We start from the raw sequence: 24,827 nt of genomic DNA, 5'->3' as shown, positions 1-24,827 counted from the left end.
AAATTAAACTATCAAAACTACTCACATAGGGATGGTCAATCGCACACTCTTAGCAACGAACTTATCACAAAGGTGAGATAAGGAGAGGTGACATTTTCAAATTAGAAACCCTCTAATAAGGAGGTCTCTATCTCTAGATGTGATTTTTAGATACATGAGGATTTCTAAGAGGTGACATTTTCAAACTAGAAATCCTCTAATATAGAGGTTTGTATCTCTAGATGGAATTGTTGGAGTACAATCTATTGTCGGAAATATACCGGGTATTAGCTGAATTTAAATACCTGAGGCAGGTTGCACCGTGTTGACAGAGTAGACTGAGCGGCCAGGCAGGCAGGTCGCCCAGCAGATAGTTTGTGTAGGAAGATCTGCCAAGCGGGTAGAGCGGCTGATCGGGATCTAGAGCCGAGCGGTCGGACCGTGCGAGGAGCAAAGAGACTGGTCGGGCAAACAGACTGAGCAAGTGGCCGGTCGAGATTAGACGCCAAACGCGACTGGCAGAACAGAGCGAGCAACATATCGAGGCCTATGAGAGTTGCAGTTTACCAAACACTGGTGGTCACGACGAATTGAATGACATCCGATGCTATCACGGGCACTCCGTCGAGCAGGAGGGAATAGTGGTAGAGAGATTTTGTTGCTTTCTACTATGATTAGAGCCTCCTTATATAGGAGCTCGGATCAATGAGTCAACTTGGTTCAATGTAATCCAAGCCCTAGATTTGCACCCCTACGCACCCACGCATGAGAGAGAGTCTCTCCCCATGCATTTGTTCACATCAATGTATGTGAATCAATATAAACCAATAATCATGCCTTGAAACTTCCAATGTGGGATTAAAATCCCATTTACAATGAAACCTCTTTCCTCTTCTATTTCTTCTCCATTCACTTATATTCAACAGGGATTTTTCTAGATACATGAGGATTTCTAGGAGCCATCAAGAACAAAATTGAGATTTAATTTATTAAGTTTGTCGAAAAAAATTGTCAGGGGAAACCTAAAGACCACAACTCACTGAATAATGACGACAAGTTCTGTTTTGTACAAAGGACTGACCTCAATATTACCCATATTGATAGGATTACCATCAACAACAATGGTTAAAATAGACTTGTAACGTATACGAGGACGGTTTTCTTCAATGTGCATCTCTTTCGACGAATTCTTAACCTGTAGTTTCCATTATATTACTATATTATTTTTTAGTCATTTTTACTATACTAGAATATTCTTTGAACAATTAATGTTGTAATAATGTTATTCTTTTAAAATTAATTTTAATGATGAAAAAATTCAATGTAAATTTATAATAAAATTAATAATAAAAATAAATCATCACTAATCAATAATAAAATTAGCAATAAAAAATAATTTTCATCATAAAATTAACAATAAAATTTTTTCATCACAAAATCATAGATGAAAAATTTATTATAATGAAATTCATCGTAAATTAACGATGCAATTTCGAATTATTAGTTTTAAATCCATTGTAAAATTTAACAACCAATTCAAAGTTCATCATAAAATTTGATAAAGTTCCCTCAGATGGATCTAGTGGCTATCACATGAGGTGTTGTCATCAATGAGGTCTGGGGTTCGAAACTCGGCAAAGCCAAGGTAAATGCCTCCTTTATGTGCTAGTCACTATTCCAAAGGCTAGTAGCCGCCCGTGATTTACCTCCTCCGTGTTGGCCCTGGGACGGGTTGGCGGGGGGCATTGGGGGCGAGCGTATTCGTCTTTTGCCATCAATCATAAAATTTGATAACGCATGACGCATGAGGTGTTGCGTGTTGGCCCTGAGACGGGTTAGCTGGGGCGCTGAAGGCGAGCGTATTCGTCTTTTGCCACAATCATAAAATTTGATAACGCATGACACATGAGGTGTTGCCATAATGAAGTTTGGGGTTCGAATCTCGGTAAAATCGAGGTAAATACCTCCCTTATGTATTAGTCACTATTTAAAGACTAGTAGCTGCCTATGATTTATCTCTTCTGTGTTGCCCCTGTGACAGATTGACGGGGACACTGGGACAAACATATTCATCTTTTTGCCACAATCATAAAATTTTATTTAAAATTTATTATCAATTTTTATGACCAAACTAAAATTTATTACAAATTTTATACTGCATTTTAAATTCAATGCAAACGTTGCAATGAATTCATGGTAAAATTTTCAATAAATTTTGAGTTTGTTGCAAATTTTGATAATGAATTTTAAATTCGTTATAAATTTAAACTACATGTACGAAGGATTGCTGTAGATTTGAAAGATATTCTAATGGCTGGATCTGTGTCCCAGTTAGCAGATCTAGTGCGTCGTCCATAAATATAATAGGTGCCCTAGGCTACCTTCCTTCACTGTCGCCTTCGCCGCCTCTCGTTTCCGACACTCCCGATCTGCATCCCCCGGGCCACTACCTCCATATCTGCGTCCCCGAGGTTAAAATCCCAACACGACGTCGTCGGTGGCAGTGCGGTTCGCATTCTTTCCGCTGGAGCCAGCCACTTACGAGGTGTTCCGGGAGGGGGGGGGGGGTGGTGGTGGGGAGGGCAGGCTGCGGCTGTCGGAGTTGTTACCGGAGAAGAACATGGAGGTGCAAGGTCAGGAACCGGGTGGTGGCCACCTTCTGGTGCCACCTCGCCGCCCGCTTCACGCTCCTCTACTCCCACGGCAACGACGCCAACCTGGGTCAGATTTTCGACCTCTTCGACGAGCTACGCACCCACATCCGCGTCAACCTCATGAGGTAGCTAGGGCAAAGCCCGTTCTATTCCTCCTCTCCTCCTGCTCTGTAATCGGTCAAAAGATTGTTTCTTCCGGGAATTTTTCTATGAAAAAGGTCGAATTTTAATGCTGCAAACCCTAGGTTGTTCCATTCTCAAGCAAAAAATTGTTTCTTCTAGCGAAATATTACACGATTTGGCCATTGATCAGGAATTTCTTTCTACCAAATTGAGAAAAGATTGAACTTGGATGCTGCAAACCCTCGGTTCCTTCTTTATTTTGCCTCCAAGATTGCATTTTTAAGCAAAAAAAATTTGTTTCTTTTAGGCAAATTCCACAAATTTTCCAAGAGATTGAACTGAAAAAGGTTGAAGGAGGCATCCTCCGCAATGTGCCCATTGGCAGTAGCCTCCTACACTAAATGAATATCCTGGCTCTGCCCATGCCACCGTCGACCTTCTGTGCGGGCTTGGGCGTGGGGACATCATCGGGCTTGGGCGCAAGGACGTCATCGAGCTAAGTGTGGTCATGGGCAAGGGATTTCCGATCTAGTAGACCGTATCTCGCCTTCACCACCGTCCTCATATTTGCCACTGGATCTGGAATCAGGTAGGGTTCTGCCCTTGTTTTCATGTAGAAGTTCCTATTACTTTTTCAACTTTTCTCAAGTTGCTAACTTTTTTCCTTGAAAATAATCCTTTGGCTGCACATTTGTCTTTCATATAAAAGAGTTTCTTTTTCTTTGGTTGTATTAGTATTTTTCCCTTTCACAATGCGCAATTTGATTGAAATAGGATGAAATTTTCATTTTGTCTTAGTATTTTCCATATGTTGTATTTTTCTATACTTCGATCTTTTTTTCAAAAAAAAAAAACTATTTTAGTGAATTTATATCAGTGGCGAAATAACAAATGCCTCATTAGGCTACATGAGATTAATTGAGGAAGAGGGTCACCAAAGAAAAAAAAATACAATTCATTTAAATACATATGAGGATATAATAGGGATCGAGCCCAATCTCCTTGGAGGATTCATATAGCCGATCATACTTAATGAGATAAAGACTTGGTTGTTGATGCTGATGTATAGTAGGGGCAAATCCTACTGAAATTGAACGAATTTGAGTTGTACATGACACTACATACAGCTCAATGGACTCATGAGATTCATCTAGCTGACTCAAATATCTGTTGCACTGTCGGAGTTGATGTTCTTTACTAAATACTTAGGTATGATCATCGTTGACATGATGAGATTCATATAGCTGACCCAAATATTTGTCTTACACAAGTAGTTGATGTTTGTTACTTTCATAACTAGGTACAATCATTTAATCTTGGCAACTTTACATTTTTGTTTGTTTCCTGGAACTATTGGAACATTTTTGGTTAACTCTTTAGCTTATTATCTGTTTGTTTGTAGAATCTTGTACAAATTCTCTATTATACTATATTTTTGAATTAGTTGTTGTCAGGTTTGCATTGTTTATTAATGTCTTTATTGTATTTGAATGGCCGTGACAGTCCCATTTGTTCACTCATCGCGTCAGATTTTGGTGCCACTGAAAGACAAGGTGTGAGACTTTACTATGGAGCTAGAAACTTTCAGAGAATGACATATCAGGTCTCAGATATGAGTCCATCATTCAACCATGATTATAAATCTTAATATCGTTAAACTTATTAAAGAAATTGAATGCGATTCTGCTTAGGAAAGTTTCAAGGACGGGGAATCAACTAGAGTCAAAATAATACCTGTTCTGTCCCAACCTGATGAAAGATGGAGTGACGAAAGAGGATATGTTCAAGTTAGTCATCTAACCAATTAATTTTTCTTTGTAAACTATACTTTCCGTCAAATATGTGTTTACGACATTGCAGACAGCTTTTTCAAGAGCTAAAGATATACTAAATCCTTCATCAACTGTTGTTGTGCTTTGTGGGCGCAAACAAATGGCTGAGGTATGTTTTTCGAAGACATTATTGTAGCCATTTGCAAGTTATCTTGCAAAATTTTTCGAGTCCATGTTATTTTAATCTACTTATTCTATAGTTTTGGAATTTACTTGATTGATTTCTAGCTGTGCCCATACCGTGAATTATATGGTTTCTCTTCATAATGTTGGCACCAATCAGTTAGAAGCTACTTGGTTTCCTCAATCATTTCGATTGTCATAGAGAGTTAGTCCTAGAATATATATATATACACCGAGGATAGCCCTACATAGAGTTCAACGATGGAATTTGACGCCCAAATAGTTGGGACTGTCAATCTTGAAGTAGTTAAATTTCTTGCATTTTATTCCGGAAATTGGTAGGAAGAAACCACCTCATCTGCAGACCATTTGAATTGCTCGAATAGATGCTTGGGGAATTTTGATTTATAACCGATTTGTTAAAGTCGATTAGCTAATTACTTTTGTCAAAATTTGAGGTGTTCGAAAATGGAGCAGTCTATATACTTACATCCTTTGTATTCCTCGAGATATTCATTTGACTGGATCAATGAGGACACATTGAACCGACTACAATGATATTATCATCATAGCTAGATTTTGAACATAGTATCTCCTTATTACATGTATTAAATATCTCCATCATATGTATGGTCTGAGATGAATTTTTAGAACACAGTATATCCAGGACAAGGATCAGTGGTTAATGCATGGGAGTTTGCACAATAGAGCCGGGTTGATCCTTGGCAAAATGCTGAGATTAAAAAGACTCTCCCATTCATTCGTTATCTATAGTTTCTTGATTTACCTCCGGCCGTGAATCGATTGGCGGGGGGTGCTAGAGGGGAATATTTTTTTTTTTTTACACAATGAGATGAATTTTTATTTATATTTTGATTAAAATTGTTACATGAGCTTGTACCGGCCAAAATTTACAACTTTGCTATTCTACTAAGCTTCTTAGAACTTCTTTAAGTCATTTTTCTGTTTTTTAGTTTTTGATTTTAATCAATGTAAATACATGTTGTTTCAATCGCGAGATGGATTGGGTATCTTATATGAATCTGGTGTGGATCCAATTATGTCATTCCGTTCAGTTATTGTGGTCAGACTATATTCTTCTTCTTTTGTCTGACTTTTTATTGTTTTTTTAACTATCATAAGAATAGTAGTGGATTCTTGCCTCTCAAATACTAGTCTTGAGTCCTGACTACCATAAGGATAGTAGCGGGTTTGGTCCTCTCAAATCCTAGTCTTGGATCTCGATTGCCAGAAGAATGGTAGTGGGTTCAGACCTCTTAAATTCTAGTCATAGGTCTCGACTATCATAAAAATAGTAGTAGGATTGGACCTCCTAAGGACTCGAGTGACTCTTTCTTCCTGGACTGATATGCCTAGGCACTTAGTATTTGGCCTTGAACTCAAGGATCGGGGTGTATACAAGTGACTGGGAGCTCGAGAGTATAGTTGGGGCTTATACGTCATCAGGAGGTGTTATGATTTAGGGCATGAGCGGAAGGTAGGGAGGTGAAGGGTCTATACGAGGAGGACCCAATGGGATAGACTTTTTGGCTGCTACATTAATGGGATGATGGCAAGAGAACCACGTTGGTAGTTGGACTGATAGTGAAAGAAAAGAATAGAAAGCGACCATGGAGATATATCAAATATGAAGGACCAAAAAAGCGGTCATCAATCATCTTCATCCTCTAAAAAAATAATTGATATATTAATAAATTTATTTACTTATTTTTTATTTGCAATGCAGAATCTATGATTTTACCATACATCCATCGACAAGCTGCATGAATTCAAATAAAATGTTATATATATATAGTCTCACAATCAAATCCTTTCCGATCAAACCCTTTCGGTGTTGTCTTCTTTCCGATTGCATTTATCGTCACTAGGCCCTGTGGAAGATGAGGTAAGTGGTTTTGAGATTCTTGAGGTACGTCATCTTTCTTATTGCACTTCTTGTCATCCTTCTATTGCATTTCTTGTAATGACCAATGGTTGTATTTCTTGTGATCTGGTTAGAAGTAATTTTCATAATTTTTTTTATATATGTTCATTGTTGTGACATGTTTAGGGATATGTGTTATTTTTAGGGATTTTTTTTCTTATTGGTTTGAATTGTTTTTCAACAAACCTAATTTATCTATGTTCATTAGTGGATGCCACCTATGTATGTAAATGGATATCCAACCAATGAGTATTCGGGAAAAAAATATGAGCTCGAGGGTATTCATCACTTTAAGCATATTCAAAATCGTTTTGCATATATATTTTATTATAAAAATCTAATTATTTGATACTCGAACTTGACTTAAACAAATTTTGTATATGTGGATATGGGGCTATTAGAGACCTATTAGTGGTGGTATTAGGGATGACAGTAGGTCTCTAATAGCCCCATATCCACAGATACAAAATTTGTTTAAGTCAAGTTCGAGTATTAAATAATTAGGTTTGTATAGTAAAATATATATATAAGACGGTTTTGAATATGTTTAAAGTGATGGATACCCTCGAGCTCACATTTTTTCCCAAGTACTTATTGGTTGGATATCTATTTACATACATAGGTGACATCCACCAATGAACATAAATAAATTAGGTTTGTTGCAAAACAATTCAAACCAATAAGAAAAAAAAATCCTTAAACATAACACAGATCCCTAAGCATGCCACAACAATGAACATATATAAAAAAATTATGAAAATTATTTCTAGTCGGATTACAAGAAATGCAACAACTGTTCATTACAAGAAATGCAATAGGAGGATGACAAGAAATGCAATAGGAAAGATGACGTACCTCAAGAATCTCAAAACCACTTTACCTCAGCTTCCACAGGGTCTAGTGACGACAAATATAATTGGAAGGAAGACGACACCAAAAGGGTTTGATTGTGAGATTATATATATATGACCTTGGTACTGGGCCTTGGGTCTTGGGCCGTGTATAAAGAGTTACTTTAAGATGGAATTGTTTCGCGGTTGGAATAGAGTGTTGTAAGCGAATCAGAGATCATGATATCCAGATCTCCCGTGACGGTGACGAGGGACGAACAACATTCTCAGCGAGGAGGAGAAAATCTACATCCAGGTTTGTCTGTGAAACCTTTCATCTTCCTATCTGTTTCGATCGGTGTGGATTTTTGTCATTTTGATTGGAGTTTTGATCTGTGTAGAAAATGGAAAGAGAAAGGATGGATAAACTGAAGGAGAAAGGGAAAGTGGATGGCGAGAAGGAGAACAGTGTGGAAGAAGTAGAAAGGGAAAGTGGATGGCGAGAAGAACAGTGCCTTTCCGTGCTTATGGTTAATCTAAATAGAATTTTGCTTATTCATTCTATTCTATAAACCAAGTTTGGATACGTTTTTATTTATTGTGTAAAATTTTGTGAATTCTTATAGATAAGTTAAAATTTGTCTAAATTCAGTTATTAAATATAAATCCTACTAAGGAGGAGCTGAAAAGATTATATATCACGTCAACAAGAAGTACAAATAGAAGTAATGTTGCATACAGAGTATCCAAGTTTGAAGTAAGAAGATGTCCTCAATGTTAATATGCAGCCAATGCATAAGGGCGATTCAACATAGGATACCTGTCCGAGTATTAGGGTTAAGAATCAATAAATCTTTCATAAGGTGAAATAATAATTTGCCAAATAATTTATTTTTTACAAGTAGTAATGATCCATAAATTCAAATGGATATCTTAATATTTATCTCTAAACTTGCATGTCTTGCGGAAGAGTATAATCATCCATGTTAGCATAAAGAAATAATGAGCCACCACTTTCAATACTCAGATACTTGAGAGAAGCCAAATCTGTGTATTCATCAGTGATAGCAAAAATATCAACCCAAACACCCGCTCGAACAGCAACAGTAGCCTGTGATAATGGTCAGCATTTACATGTCAAAAAGTTCATCATGAAGTTGTTAATCTAGATGACAAATATCAGATCTTTGTAGAACGGTGTCTGCTCAGGGAGCAAAGCAAGGTCAGCATCTTCCCTCTTGCTAGCAACTGTTCCCCAAAACGTCTTGTATCTAACTGTCCAGCTCCGTAATCAGGAGGACCTGAAATGAATGCAAATACCCTGGCTGTTAGGAAGATAGATGCCACAGATAAGATAGCTAACAAATCTAACCAGAGAAGAAAATGATTTTCTAGAAATTAATTCAGCAGAAAATAGAAAAAATAAGGGAACTCTGAAAAGTCACAGTTATACATAACCTGTGCAAATGTACTCCCATATTCTGAACTTAGGTAATCAATGAGAGCTGTCATGGCTACCCCAAACCCACGGCCACCTAGCAACACACCATCATCATGCCCTTGCCCTGCAGCAGTTGTTCTCTCCCAGGAAGTTGTAGGCTTTAGTGTCTCAAGAGCAGCAATACGATCCTTGCATGTTTCTACCTACTTACATCAAAAAAATTTGATTATGGGATACAAAAACTGAGCTAACAATTGGTTATTGTCAAATGTTACCATACAGGAGCTAGAAACGAATGCAATGGCATGACATCGTCAAGATCAACAGGCAATCTGTCCTCCAAATTAGGTAGAATAAAAATGTTTTTAACGACTGCTATTGGACCTTGAATATCATATAAGCCAATCTTGTGGCTGAATGTAACCAGACCAAACAATGATCCTGGTACCAAAGCTGTAAAACATAAGAGTAGAAGAAAAAGAAGACCTAGAACATGAAATATTTCAGACCCTCCCTTCTTGCGGTTGCTAACACTGCAAATGACAGAAACCAAGCTTCCAGTTTCATGTAACAAAATGTAACAGAGATGAAGATTAAGTGGGTGTTTAGTTAAATGATGGGAATGACTATGGGTATGAATTTGATAGTAGGGTGGAATGGGAATAGGAATGGAAATGAAACCCATCAAGTTATATGAGTTTGATTGATTCTCATAAATCTGATAATCATTCCCAAAATGTGATTCCCAAACCCACAATCCAAACACTATCTTTTATTATCATTCCATTCCCTTATTCTCAAACCTATCAACCAAACACCTCCTAACTTACAATCATGCGGAGAAGGAAAAGGAAGTGAAAGATCAGCTGAAAGGGCTATAGTGTACAATTAAATTAGTGAAGGCATCTAAGAGAAAGATCAGGCTTCCGCTTATGAGGAGTGTTGCATGACTTAATGAATGGCGAGGGCATGCCAGATTGTCTGGCGTCCTGTAGGAGCAAGCAATGGATATATAGCAAGCTGAAGGGAACTTGGCTCCAGAGCAGTGCAACAAGCAGTTGAGTTAAACCAATAAATACTTTGGAAGAAACCTGATTCTAACAATACACCCTAATGACACTAACCTAGATTTCTAAATATTTTAGCATTTATCTTGAAGCTTTTCATGTCTCAAAATTTGAGTAACCTGATTCTTAGATCTTCAATTTGCTGAGCAAAACAATATATTCCAATAGTACTTTACTTCAGCATGGGATAAGTACACTAAACATGTCCAAGTGGATTTTCTGGTTGAAAATTTGTCTGCACAACGTTTAAAAATTAAATATCAATTGATTACCGTTTACTAAGGCATTCAATAAGTCTTTGGCCATTTTGGGTAGTTTCAAGTTAAGAAATTTACCTAAGAAATCAAGTTCACTAGTATTGACTTGATGCTGTTTTGGCATTTGTCTGGGCCACAACCAATTTAACCACTATTCGTGCAAAAGGCCATAAAACTCACCTAAAAAGGCATCGCAAGTATATCCAAAAGTCTGGGTGAATGCCTTGCGTAAGTGGAGAAGAGGGTTCCTTAACAAGGCAAAGATTAGTCGAGGCATGGACTGCAACTGTGGGCATTGTGAGAAAGCAACATCAACATGTGAACGCTTTGTACATGTCCATGTGCATCATTGTATTGAGCAGTAAGAATGATCATCCAATCATGGAGCAACAATCTTCCTTCTCTCACACCTTCCTTTAAGGAAGTTAAAATCACCTGAAAGACAATGAATGTGGAAGAAATATGAAATTACAGCATGATTTTTCTAGTATATATATATATATATATAGAGAGAGAGAGAGAGAGAGAGAGAGAGTTGATATGCTAAGCGATGTTTTGTGTGCCAACGTGAGCGAAATCTAACGTGGGCTATCTGACGCGACCAAAATTTATTTATTTTAATCTATTTCTCATCTGCATGCAATAACTTTTTTTTTCTCAGTTGCATGCAATACTATAAAATTCTCATTTCTCTCTCATATGATTACATGCAACAATCACTATACTACTGATTTTTAAAGGTGGTGTAGCTGCTACAACGTTGTAGCAGCTTCTGTATAGTAACTGCTATGTATAGCAGTTATTGTGTAGCTACTACGTTGTAGCAGCTACTGCACCATTCTAACAGTTACTGTATCATTGTTGTAGCTACTGCACCGTTGTAGTAGTTACTACACCGTTGTAGCAGTTACTACACCGTTATAGCAGCTTCTGCACCGTTGTAGCAGCTACTGTATCGTTGTAGCAGCTTCTGTACCGTTGTAGTAGCTACTGTACCGTTGTAGCAGCTACTATACCGTTGTAGTAGCTACTATACCATTATAGTAGCTACTACATAATCACTGCTACAAGTTGTAGCAGCTTCTGTACCGTTGTAGCAGCTACTGTATCGTTGTAGCAACTTCTGTACCGTTGTAGCAACTATGTACCGCTGTAACACTACTACATAATCACTGCTACAAGTTATAGCAGTTTCTGCACCGTTGTAGCATCTACTATATAGTAACTGTTATAAGTTATAGCAACTACTGTATAATAACTGTTACAACGTTGTATCATCACTGCTATAATGATTTTTTGCATGTAATAATAAGAGAGAGAAAATAAAATTTAATTTAATTTAAAATGAAAGAGAGAAAAGTTGTTATATGCAGATGAGAGAGAGATTAAAAAAAATAGATTTTAGCCGCGTCAGATAGCCCTCGTCGTATTTTGCTCACGGTGGTGCACAAAGCGTCACTTAGCATATCATTGTAGCAGCTTCTGTACCGTTGTAGTAGCTACTGTACCGTTGTAGTAGCTACTGTACCGTTGTAGTAGCTACTATACCATTGTAGTAGCTACTACATAATCACTGCTACAAGTTGTAGCAGCTTCTGCACCGTTGTAGCAGCTACTGTATCGTTGTAGCAGCTTCTGTACCGTTGTAGCAACTATGTACCGTTGTAACACTACTACATAATCACTGCTACAAGTTATCACTGCTATATATATATATATATATATAGAAAGAGAGATGTCACGTATATTTCTACTTAGTCATCCCTCACATGTGGTTCATGAAGCTCGAGCTGAGTAAAGCAATTTAGTTAAGCACTCTCACTTCCTCAAGTTCGAGATTGCATTAAATGCCTAATCTCATTCTATTACTTCTAAGCTTACTTTAACGGCTTGCTCGACCTCCTATCATCTCCTTAAATGCTTGATTCAAGAGCCACATGAGTGCAAGTCTATGCCTGTAGAAATGCTTTTGCGTATTTTTCTTTTGTTTTCTAATATTTAGGATCCAAGAGGAGTCTATACAAAACTGTATTTTTTAGTTCTTATTCTAAAATGAAATAGTTTTTATTGAAGAAGAACGTTCTAAAATCTATTTGACTTATTATCTACTAACCAGGTGATACCATGGATTTCTCTTCCTATTGAACTTGATAAGAGAAGCACAATTTTCCAACTTTTGGGACAAAATGTTTTAATTAGGTGGCTATTATCGCCTTCAAAATTCACCACAGGTTTATTTGCTTCATTTTTACTCATCAACTAGAAGCTTTGTGCCCCAACCTCAAGACAATTATACAGTGAGATGCTTGTCCAAACAAGAAGTAAATACTATGTATCTGTTCCTAGCATAAGAAACTTGGCAAACAGCAACTGATAGAAAAGATGGATGGGAACAGGGTTTTAGATATTTATTACATGTCCAGAATTCATCACTCTCCAAGAAGATCGCATCCTTATCTAAACAATCAGGATGGTAAGCCATAAGACAATTCCTAGAAGGACCATTGAACGATTTAATACTCTTTGTTCCAGAATATCTGTTGATCTTAATTTTACATTTTTCACAGGTAAGCAAAAACTTGGTCCAAACCATTCAAGATGCAACATGCTACAGCCAATAAAAAAGAATATTCCAATTTATCATGCATGTACAATTAAAAATAATTCCCATAAAGACAAGCTTCCAATTGTATAAAAGTTGAAGACAAGAAGAGGTCAAAACATAATGCACAGAACTACAAGTATACAGAAGTTAGATGGTCCCTTGTATTTTTTTTTATGTTTTTTTATTTTTTATTTTGGCAATCAAGTGTCCAGACTTCGCCAGACTAATCCTAGAAGCCGACCTCCATCTCTATTTAGGATTTGAACGTTGGTCCTTTATTGTTCCTCTAATTATTTTACCACTACACCATACCCATGGAGATGTCATATTATTTACAAACAAGATAAGGTCTTCCGCCGAAATAACATAGTAAATCATGATGTTTGGCACATGATTTGAAATCTTGTACTATATCATGCAAAATGTCGAAACGTATCATTCCGATAAATTACTGAAATATGATACCACTCAGCACCAAGACTCAAAATCTTAAATTGTGTGTCGTAGTTTCAATCTTTAATTGAAAAGATGTTCCAGGCTAAAGGAGGAAGGAAATGAAGTAAAGGAAGGAGACAATATCTATGCTTTGAGTTTTAGTAATTTACAAAATGAGATGTCTCGACTCTTTCGCCGAGTGGCATAAGATTTAAAACTATACTTAACATAGATAATGTCTCCTTCTTATACTTTATCTCCTTCATTCTTCAATTCTAATCCATTATTGACACTATACATCGGAATATCGGCACAGTACCGAACTAGTATTATCCCATTCAAAGATCGAAGTTTTGACACAACTCGAGATTTTGAATCTTGACATTTAAATGACGAGTTGATGTGCAAAATGGACACGCAAGCAATAGAATCATCTAAAGATCAATTTGTCTAGCTTAAACATGTTCACTCAGTTTTTTAAAACGCATAATTTTAGTCTTGGTGTTCTATAGTTCAAATTTCTAAGAAGTCCTTAAACTAAGATTGACGTGGCAATAAAGGGGCCCACCAAGCACGGGTCAAATGCAGAGACAACAGTCGACGTGGAAGTCAAAGTCCGGCAGTCAACGTGATCAACGGTGGTCAACAGTCCCACCCAAGTTGGCCGAGCGGAAATCGATTCCAGCCACTGATTGGGCCTGAAGGGTCCGATTTGCCCAGCGGCTTGTTTGAGCAGATCGCTCATCTGGATAGGAGTACTAGGTCAAGAACATCAGACGCTCATTACGGATCGAAGGAATGCTACGGCGATCAGAGTGTTGGTTTGATCGACAAGAAACAATTAACTGAGCTGAGGGATTACGGAGAAGAACGGCTAAGGTGGCGGGGATCCTCGGTCGAGATGCTCCTCCGCTCGGCCAAACAGTGGGACCCCTCTCATATCTCTTAATATCCCTTTGGAAGATAATGCCGCTTACAACAGGGCATGGTCAATAGGCGGATCGTACAACGGATATTTCTATTTTGTCAGGGATTTCCATGTCTTATTAAGGTATGATGTCAAATACACTTTTCTGACATGTCCTTTCATAAGACAGTTTGGAGAACGTACCCATGCCTCGAGGAATGTGTACGTCGTCCACTGTAGCATTATATAGGGGTTCCATGTACCGACAAAGATATGCGTTATTCACTATCCACGCTTATGCTTTCACTGTTGCTCCGCTTTCTTCTACTATTCCGGATATTGACTTGAGCAACGAGGGCCAACGCCGGGGACCCCTTCCCTATCCCGGCACTGACGTTTCTTGTGTTCTAGAGCGGCGGTCAACTGAGAAGTCACATCCCCAGCTAACCTTCACGATTTTTGGACGGAATCATATTTTCGCTCAGACGTGCCCTCAACATGATTTGAGCTACAAAAAATAAGGAAAATCAGTTAGATTAAAAAATGGAGAGAAAAAAGAGCATACCTTGGGTGAGAGGCAGTCGTGCTCGGATTAGGCTCAGCCCGAACACGTATAAGGCACTTTCCAACAACAACCGATGGATATGATACTTTTGACCGACCAAGCTGGAAGCTGCTTGGAGATAGTCTGATTGGCTTCGATATCTGCTGAGTGATGGAGGCTTCATCACTTCCATCTGCCAGCTAGTCGGGAAGTCGGGCCGATCGAGAAAACGAATGAAAAAATAATGATTCCTCCAGTGCTTATTGGAGGACGACATTTTATCAAAAAAAAACAGAGCCCACTCAGGCATGGAACAGAAAGATCCCTGGGTCGAACAACTTAGGATAATAAAAGTAATGGAATACCCGAGGCACTAAAGGGATGTTGTGCAGACGAAACAGCACGACTACCCCACACTGCAACCTAAAGGAGTTCAACACTAATTTGTGCAGGGAGATATGAAATTATTTACATACGGCCGAGAAGAAAGAGTGAACGGAAAAATAAAGGCCGACGCAGAAGTAGTCCTTAAAGAAGGGTAAGAAGCCTGCGGGAGGTAGATGGGGTCCATTGTAGGCAGAGGGGATGATAATTTGATAGTCGAAGGGGAAACGGTAGGTGAGTTTCATCTGATCAATGTCATCCCCGTAGAACTTGGACCTAATAGAAGTGTACCAAAGTCTGAGGATGGATGCAGGAGGTTGAGGGGAGACAACCATAGAAAATCGAGAAAAAAGCAAATCGCGGGCTCAACGAAAGAAAGGGAAGGCTTATTGAGAAAGGTTTCCGGCGAGGAGAAGAGAAGTGTCAAAGAGCGTGCCTGAGAACGAAAACGCGAGGAAGAATGAAGATGACGACGAGTAAATAAGGGCTTGTAAATCCCACGGGTGACCGCTCTGAGCCGTCCGATCGAGGGTTGCAGAAAATAAGGTCAAAATCTGACTGTGGAATTCGAAAAGGAGCCTGTCACATTAACCATGGATATCCGCCTACCACATCAAGCGTACAGCGGTAGAGATCGGGACACGTGGCAGCCGACGAAGGGGAAGCATTAATGGGGCTTACTTAAAAGGCATGGGTGGCACATTCAACCATAATGACCAAAGATTTGCACAGTCTTCCAGAAATTGAGATAGCGTTAGCAACCATTACAAGGCGCTCGTCCGAGAAAGCGACAAGATGTGAAAAATTAGCAAGTGTTGCTGCCAACCAACCTGATCAACATAGAGCTCTGACCAAGAAATAGCAGAGCAGCGACTCCAGCCCCAGGTCAGCAAGAAATAGCCGAGCAGTGACTCTAAACTTATGGCGGTGAGTAATAGCTGAGCAGCGCATCTAAGCCCAGAATGTCCGATCGGCCATGAAGACCACAAAGGACACTCCTTATCCAGTTAGTCGAACTTACAGCCTCCTTCGACTACACTTGAGAGCAAAACTTGTGATGCGGTGATAAAGGGGGCCCACCAAGTGCGGGTCAAATGCAAAGACAGTAGTCGACGTTGAAGTCAAAGTCCAGGTGGTCAACAATCCCACCCAAGTTGACCAAGCGAAAATCGACTCCAGCCGCTGATCGGGCCTGAAGTATCCGATCTGTCAAGCGACTTGTCTGAGCGGATTGCCAGTCTAGCCAGGAGTACTACAACGAGAATATTAGATGCTCGGAGGAATGCTAAGGCGACCAGAGCGTTGGTTCAGTCGGACGGAAACAATCAATTGAGCTGAGGGATTACAGAGAAGAATGACTAAGGTTGACCGGGCAGGGATCCCTGGCCGAGCGACTCCCCCGCTCGGTGACTCCTCTCATATCTCTTAATACCCCTTTGGGAGATAATGCCGCTGACAACAGGGCATAGTCAACAGGCAGCTCGTATGACGAAAATTTCTACTGTCTTATCAGGGATTTGCATGCTTTTTTAAGATATTGTGTCAAAAATATTTTTCTGACATGTCCTTTCATATGACAGTTTGGAAAATGTGCCTACGCCTTGAGGAGCATACACGTCGTCTACTGTGACATTATATAAAGGGGGGTCCATACACCGGCGAGGGGATGCGTTATTCACTATCCACGCTTGTGCTTTCATTGTTATTTCGACTGACTTGAGCGTCGGAGGGCTAACGCCGAGATCCCTTCCCTAATCCGGCACTGACGTTTCTTGTATTACAGAGCGGAGCGGAGTCTACACACGGTTAACTGAGAAGCCACATCCCCAACTAGCCTTCTTCACTATTTTCATGGTCCATCATTTCACTTTTTGTGGGCCCCATCATTTTATGTGTCTATCCTTGAGCATTTTATTGAGATTCTTTTCTTGAACATATCATTTTTCTATAACCTTTTAGCAAAGAACTATAATAATTTTATTTTCAAATTCATATATTTTTCTTAGGATTTTGCAAAAAATGCTATCTTCTTATTTTATTTACTTCCAACTTACTAAAATTATGAAAACCAAAATAGTCTAGTCTCAAACTATATGAATTCTAATAAAAGAATACTAAAGTTCTCATTTATAAGGTGTTTCATCTGGATTCTAGATTTCAAGTTTTCTTACCATGATTAACATCCTCCATCACTCTTTAACATTTTCCTGTAGTTAAGAGACTTCTTCCAAATTCTCTTGAGACAATCTTCTACCTAACTCTTTAATAGTCTACTCTCAAACAGTACACATTTTAACAAAAGAACAGTGTTTCATCCAGATTTTATATTCTATGTTTTCTTACAATGATTAACAACTTCCTTCACTCTTGAACATTTTTCTCTAGTCGAGAGACTTTTTCAAAATCTTCTTGATTCAATTTTTACCCAACTATTATTCCCTTATCATAGGTATTATATATATATATATATATGCTTGTATCAGCAAGCTGAATAAATGCCTAACATTTTCATACTTGGAAAAATAACATATAACAATTACTAGAAAATTAATATGGTGGATCTTAATATAAAATTGACATCAAGAATAGTACATTGGTATGTAAAAAGGTCATATAATAGTATAATTTCTAGTGTTAGAAGTTAGAACTGGCAAGGTACAACTACTAAATTTCATATAATCGTTGTCTCATCAATATTTAATTATGAGTTTGTATCATTATAATGTGATAAAGATAAATATGATAAATTTTGTTACCAGTACTAGAACTATTGTAAGTGTGACAAATGATTTTCCAAAGATCAAGGGCCAAACCTATGCTCCCTATCTTATTTCCACTAGTACTAGATAATCAAACAATTTGATATATGTTATTTAATGGCAATATTGTGTTAACTAATATATTAAATCAAATTCAAAGATTAATTATGGAGGAAAACTTTAAAAAACTTATAGATTTTAAGATAAGTAGAATTATAATTAAATGTGAAATGTACTTTAAGTAATAAGAAAAGATTTATGGAGTAGTTGGGATTGATGGAAAAGAATTCATTGTAAGTGAAAGTTTTAGACATCTTGAACAATTATTTAACAAGGGAAGACAGAATGGATTGTCAAAATAGCAAGGAGTTTCTGAAACCTTGTGTGATTGTTGTATTCCTCTAAAGTTAAAAGAAAATTTTATAAGACCATTGGATACATCATATGCTATCAAACAAATGCTAGGTAGAATAGAACTATAAAAAAAAAGGCAATCCGGTGCACGAAACTCCCGCTATGCGAGGTCCCAAGGGAGGATCCATTGTACGCAGTCTTACCCTGCTTTTTGCAAGAGGCTGTTTCCAGGATTCAAACCCGTGACCTTTTGGTCACAAAGTAATAATTTTACCGTTGCGCCAAGGCTCCCCTTCAATAGAACTATAATAAAAAAATATATAGTAGGAATCAGAATAGTGTGATGTATGCATTGAGTTACTAGAAAAATGACAAAATATATTGAGATGGAAAAACTATATTTGAAGTTGACCAAGAGATTGTATAGTTAAAAGAGTTAAAATTATTAGTCAATGTAATAAAAATGATTTAACTAATTTGAATATGAGTAGTAATATAACAATTCATTATGCATAATGAAGGGATAAAATTCATGTAGTGAATCTTAAATCATTATTAACTCACGCATGGCTTAATGATGATAATGAAGAAGAAGATAAATTTTTCTAATTCATACATTAGAAACTAGATTCAATTATTAGTCTCATCTTGGTAGGTGTTATTTTGAAATTATATGAGATTTTATTCAAAATAATCACAAAACATGAGATTTTGAGACTATAATGTCAACCTTAAGTAGATTGAAAATAAATATGTATCTTCTACAATTAAAGTGTAATAGTTGAAAGTCTAATGTTGAATTGTGGAGAATTTTTTTAGAAATTAGTAGTTTCAAGATGAACTAAAATTAAATATGTGAAATATAGTTGCAATAATAAGAAAGGATTTAGAGCACAATTTAGTTGGATGGATAAAAATTTCTATGTTTTAAATATTTTAGGTGTATCATTTGCTAGGAAGGAGATACTAATAAATATATCATTAATTGGAAAAGTGGACAGCTGATATAAAGAGGAGCATATAGTCGTGGAACCATTGCAAGCCTATTATATTTGGCCAAATGAATAGTTCTATAAGATTGCAGTATGACCAACCATATTTTATGGACTAGTATTGGACTGTTAGGAAACATGTATTAGGTGATAAAATGAAAGAGAATAAGTTGGAATGGCATGGATGCATGGACACGTTCAAAGGTAATAAAGATATACTTGAACAAGTTGAATCAATTAAAATGGAAGATGTAAAGGATGCATGGGGATCTAAAATAACTTTATATGTTGTATTAGAAAAATAATTAGTTAATTTGAATATTGAGATAATATAGCTACACATAGATCTCAATAGAGGGATAAGATTAATATAGTTGACTACACATACTTAGGCAACAACTAAAGAAAGAAAAGTAATAGAACAGATAACATGGATGGACTTGGATAGATAGAAATTATTTATGATATTCTATTTACAAGTAGATTTTATGATATTTGAATGATTATTCAACAACAAAATTGATAAGAACGTCGTTTATGGGAGAAATACTTAAAGGTAAAAAATGAATGGAGGTTTCTAGATTGTCGTGTGCCTGCGGAATGGTCCTTAAGTAAACAAAAATGGATTTTATAAGATTGTGGTGTGACCAATTATGTTTATGAGCTAAGCATTGGCAACTATATATATATACAAATTTTGAATTTCCTCCTTCCTTTTTTAGTTCTTTCATTCAGTTCCTTAGCTTTAGGATAGGGAGAAAAGAAAAAAAATGTATGGAATCTTAATAAAAATATGATAGATCGAAGATCGAATTTGGGAGACATAAAATTTAAATGTGGATCCAGTCTAGGGAGGATTCTGTGAGAGAGAAGATACTTAAATTAAATAAGAATAATAATTTAGTGAATTTAGGATAGGAACAATTGATAGTTAGAAAGAAATTGTATTATTTAATTATTACTTCATAAAATAAAATTATTATTTTATTACTCTATAAAATATAAAATGAAAATTTTAATTATTATTTTATTACTCTATAAAATATAAAATGAAAATTTTTACTTAATTACAATTACATTAATATTAATTTTAAAATTTGAATAAATAAGAATTTAATGATAGTTGTAATGAATTTTTTAGAAAATTCTATTTCTAGTTAGTAACTTCTATTTAATTTATTTTTGTTTTCTTCTTCAGCTCGAATCGAAAATGTAAGAGTTAAGCCGATACAAAATTCAAAGGGGGTTTATGGCTAAGGGTAAGGATGTAAAAGTTATAGTTATTTTAGAATGTACCAATTGCGCCCAAAATGATGGAATTGTGTTTTTTTTCTGCAGGGTACTAACCGAAGGGGGAAAGAAATATTTTTTTGAGAAAAATTACAACACAAAAAGACTATGCAATTATCAACACACGAACACCAAGAAATGAATCTTTACTATGTGTATCTACGTGAAAAGAAAACGAAGATTGATACAACAATCCATAACCCAAACTAAAAAAAATGAGTGACGTATTATGCATGAGATTGACCATGATAACATAGAATAGCGGTAAGAAGTTCATGTAGAAAAAAAAACACCAAAAGATATACAAGTAAAAAAAAAAAAAAAGAGAGAGAAAGAAACTGAGGTCACCTGAAACGCACACTCGTAAACTTCCCCCATCTTGCAATTGAAGCATTAGTCCTCCGCTGAATCCTCCTTGTTCGACTTCTTAGTTCTTACTCATCTTAAACCCACGTCACTTACGTTTAAAATCGACTCCTTTACCTCAATAAGGATCCCTAAAATCTCAAAAGATCCCAAGATCCAGGCAGAACAAAAAAAGCAGCACAAACCCACCTCATTTTTCTGCCGATCGAACTGCGCTTCGAGCAACCATCAGAGAATCTAGAAGCCAGCATTCCTCTCCCAAATCAAAACCAAACATAATCGAGTCCAAGCACAGAAGGGTCTCCCATAGCAACGGACGACCCAACGACAAGGAGGAATGGGGGAGAGAAGAGAAACCACAGCGAGCGAAGAGAGAACTAGCCGAACGTTACGGACTAAGGTGGAAGCCAAAACGGCGAAATCCTTCCGCCACGACACTAACTCGAGCCTCCAAGTCGACTGTATTCATGCCGTCGATTCTTTTTTGCGAAACTCTCATTTTCGCACCTGGACTTTATTCTTTTACAAATTAGTTTCAAAAGTTTAGATTATTTTGATTTGCTTGATTATTTAATTCGAAAGAAAATAAAAAAAATACATTATTAAATTGAATAGGTGCCCTATTTGTACGAATGTTTGTTTTAATAGTTCTAGTTAATTTTTTATTGGGTATGTCTGATCTTGCTCCTAGTGTAAAAGGTTACAATATTATGACAAAATGTCTCTATGATTTATCTATCTATATTTTTACGTAAGAATGTGTAGAAATTAGGAATGTGAAAATATGCCTATGTATCCCACTATTCTTAATGGAAAATGTTCATTATACTCCTGAATTATTTTTCTTTATAAAGGATGCGTCTAAGGATCATTCAACAATAAGAACGACAACGAAGGTGGGGGAGAAAGAGAGAGGAACGAAAATTTCTGAGACGGTGAAATTTGGTTCGTGGAATTATGACTTTGTTATCACTCTTCTGACAGCAAATCTAGTAAGTTCGAAGATTACATTCAGCAATCGTCGATTATAAATTTACGGGAGATCACTATACGTCTTTAATTCGTTTTAATACATGTATTTAGAAAATCAACAATGACAATACTAAATGATTTAAAAGGAATGATATTACCTTCAATTCAAAAGATGATAAAACTTTAGAAAATATCAAATGGAAAGTCTAGTTTTCGTTTCTTTGGATAGTGATTAAGATTGTTAGAATATATAAAGGTAACATAGTCTATTTTGTATACTATTAGATAAAAGGTGGAGCAAATCATTATATATCTACGAAGAGTGACTAGAATATCATAGAGACAAAAATAATGATGGTTATTCTCTCTCTCTTTCTCTCTCTCTCTATATATATATGATAATACTATTTTTATATTATTTTTATGCTTCTTTTTAGAAGTTGTATTGGAAGTACTATTTTTAACAGTGAATAGTGAACTGGGGTGAATATTAAATAGTAAAGTAGTGAATAGTTAACAATAAATAATAAACAGTAAATAAAAAATATAATAGTAGTGAATTGCGGAATTGCAATAAATGACAATAGTAATGTAACGATGAAGTAAATGTGATGATGCAATAATTTTTTACTCTTTTTTTTTTTATACTTACCCTGCTTTCTGTTCTTGTTTGTTTTCCAGGGAGCCTCACCTGTTCAGGATCTCACCGTTTAATCAGTGCCCCGGCTTATGCGTAAGATTTGGGGTTAAGGATACCATTCTTACTTAGTCCGCACATGTCTTATATGATTTTGATTATTTCTGATACAGTTACCGATTATCTTTTAGTTACTAGGATAAGGACTGAGGAAAAGAACCAAGAAAAGATAGGCAGAATATCTTATTTTTACCAAACTCAGTTTATCATCATAAAAACAAGCATAGATTTTATTTAGCGGAGAATTTTACAAGGAATTACAACCAGAAACTGAGAGAGTTACATATTTGTACATAAAGATTGCTTACAAAAGAAAACTTACATGCACACTTGAGCACACTTGAAGAGCACTGGGGGAATTGGGACAGTTGTGATGGCAGTGGGAGGAGTGGATGCCCTGAAAGGAGAGGTTTGGGGACCTTTTATAAGCAGAGGAGAGAGTGTTTGCTTGGGGAAGAAGGAAAGCAGGGAGAGAAGAGAAGAGAGGGGCCGAGAAAGAGGAGGCTTGGTGGAGGACAGGTGGAAAGCAAAAGTAGGTTTAGTGAGGGATAAATGGCTTCATTTTTGTTGAGTGGGCATACTGTTGGAGGAGTGGGAAAAAACGTCATGGATGACGTTTTTAGTAGGCATTGTGTGAGTGGAAGAAGATGTCATAGATGGCGTTTTTAGTGGCAATTTTGTCATTTAAGTCTCCATTAGGTTGTCTAGGTTATTTTCACTTGTCAGGTCCAGAGAGGGAGTTTGTGAGCTTCCGGCTAAGTCTGGCTGCATACTTCTATGGAGTGCTGCTCTGTATGCTCTAGCAGAGAGGACTGAGCTAGATAGTCGCTTCTGGCAATATCTTTTAGTTTTTCTTTGATAATGTTGCAGTGAAGTTGTATGTTGTGTTTTAAAGGAGAAAGGGAAGAATCTAGTGCTCATATCTTTTGGCCAGTAGATTTTTTCGGTATAAGTTTCTCCGACTAGGAAGTAATTGTCTGGATCTGTCAAACGGTCCCAAGCCCAATTAGTTCCTTGTACTGATGCGCTCTAGTCTTTAGTTGATCTCCAACAGCAGGAGGAGCTTCCCAATTAAGATCTGGGTCGGAAGGATAATCTTCAAGTTCTGTCTGGATACCTCCAACTTCATTGATGTCAATCTTAACCAGATGTTTAGCTAGCTCAATGTTGAGGTCAAGCCATTCAGGTGGAGAGCTATCAAAAGTGCATACGACAAACGTTTCCTCTTCTTCTAGGGCCAAAGAAATAATAATACCAAGTTTTTTAGGAAAATCTTTGATAGAATTTGGATCATGTATCCAAACTTTGTAAAGCAATCCATAGTCCATTCGAAGAAAAGGAGTAATAAGTCTTCCTTTGTAAGAGGTTGCTTGATACTTCTCATAGTCCAAGTTAATCTTACGGAAGGAATATAACAGCTGGCATGGACATCCGTATTTAGCAGAGTTTTCACAGGTTGGGCCGATTTTCTGACATTTGAGCTTTGGGCCAAATTCTGCTTCATAGACAATAGTTATCCTAGGAGGGGGAGTTTTATGGAAGGCTTTTAATGCTTCACATAATTCAATAAAGGTCTGTAATGTAGACTGTTCTGCTAAGTTTCGAACATAAGAGTTGATGCCTTCATGTATAGTATTGGGCAGGCTTAATATATGAGCTGTTGATGTTCTTTGAGCGAATGTTGTAGCAGCTTATTCTTTTAATCGGGCTAATGTTAAATAGTTAGGTTGTTGTGACTTTTTTTTCTATTAATGTTGTAGAAGAGGAAGGAGATCCATGAGTTCCTTCAGTAATTTGTGCATATGTAGGAGTTCTTTCAGTTTGTGAGCTGGTTGAGTTTATCATCATGGTTGTTATTTTAAATAAACTGCTAATAAAAAAATTAGCACCAAGTTGGGCTTTGGCAGCATTAAAGGCCTCCTGAAGTGAATAGTACCCTTTAAAGAAAGGATGTTCTAGGCCTTGTATGACCATATTTGTTTCTTCCCAAGTAGCATATACCCCAGCTTGTGGTCAAGAGAAGACAACATAACAAGAGAATTTTTTGCCTACTAGTTTTTGTATAGTTGTTAGAAAATAGTTTGTTAAAGCATTTATAACTGCTATCTTATGTCCAGAGCTGCCAGGAATAGTCGGAATGTACCAAATGTTATCAATCAGACAGTGTTGCATGTGATCTAGTTTGTCTCTAAATATAGAGCGGAACTGATCCTCCTGTTGTGTGAACTGTTGTAATTCTTGAGTACCAAATCTTAATGTTTTAGTGACAAA

The 24,827-nt window shown here is 36.9% G+C and overlaps 1 long non-coding RNA gene across 1 annotated transcript; it reads left to right on the top strand.

Moving 5' to 3' along the window:
- Positions 1-7,666: 7,666 nt before the first annotated feature.
- LOC122039869 lies at positions 7,667-8,094 on the top strand. The gene is made up of 2 exons (XR_006128415.1): positions 7,667-7,802; positions 7,888-8,094. It is a non-coding gene; the product is annotated as an uncharacterized LOC122039869 (long non-coding RNA).
- Positions 8,095-24,827: the final 16,733 nt, after the last annotated feature.

Source organism: Zingiber officinale, chromosome 2A (assembly GCF_018446385.1).
Source record: "Zingiber officinale cultivar Zhangliang chromosome 2A, Zo_v1.1, whole genome shotgun sequence".
Lineage (NCBI taxonomy): Eukaryota > Viridiplantae > Streptophyta > Magnoliopsida > Zingiberales > Zingiberaceae > Zingiber > Zingiber officinale.
This window is presented reverse-complemented; position numbering and strand designations above follow the sequence as displayed.